At 75.7% G+C, this 325-nt stretch overlaps 1 protein-coding gene across 2 annotated transcripts in view; it reads right to left on the bottom strand.

Moving 5' to 3' along the window:
• The window catches only part of TASP1 (taspase, threonine aspartase, 1), an 89,886-nt gene extending 89,716 nt beyond the window's left edge, over positions 1 to 170 (bottom strand). For both annotated transcript variants that reach the window (XM_010574796.1, XM_010574798.1), the window contains exon 1: positions 140 to 170. The gene's annotated coding sequence lies outside the window, so the exon portion shown is untranslated. The remainder of the gene's footprint in view (positions 1 to 139) is intronic.
• Positions 171 to 325: the final 155 nt, after the last annotated feature.

Here is a 325-nt window from a genome sequence, read left to right as displayed (position 1 = left end):
CCGCCGCCGTTACGCCCCAGCGCCGACCCGCGGAACCCCGGCGGGAGGATTAAGCGGGCGCGGGGAGACGGGGGGAGAGGAGAGGCGGGGACCGGCAGGCTAAGGCGGGGCAGGGCGGAACCAGGCACGAAGCACTCACCCTCCACCGCCGTCAACCTCGCGCCCGCCCGCCCGTTGCCTCGGTGAGGATGAGGCGTCCCGCCCACCGCCTCCCTCCGATTGGGCCAGCCGAGCCAGGCGACCGGAAATAGCGTTACGCCGATTGGCGGCTCGGCAGGCCAGTGCCGCGCCAGCCTGCCGCCGGCGCGCCAATCGCGGCGGGGGG

Source organism: Haliaeetus leucocephalus, unplaced genomic scaffold, assembly GCF_000737465.1.
Source record: "Haliaeetus leucocephalus isolate CR32 unplaced genomic scaffold, Haliaeetus_leucocephalus-4.0 Scaffold450, whole genome shotgun sequence".
Classification (NCBI taxonomy): domain Eukaryota; kingdom Metazoa; phylum Chordata; class Aves; order Accipitriformes; family Accipitridae; genus Haliaeetus; species Haliaeetus leucocephalus.
The sequence above is the reverse complement of the archived record's forward strand: the minus strand, read 5'-3'. Positions and strand labels throughout refer to the sequence as shown.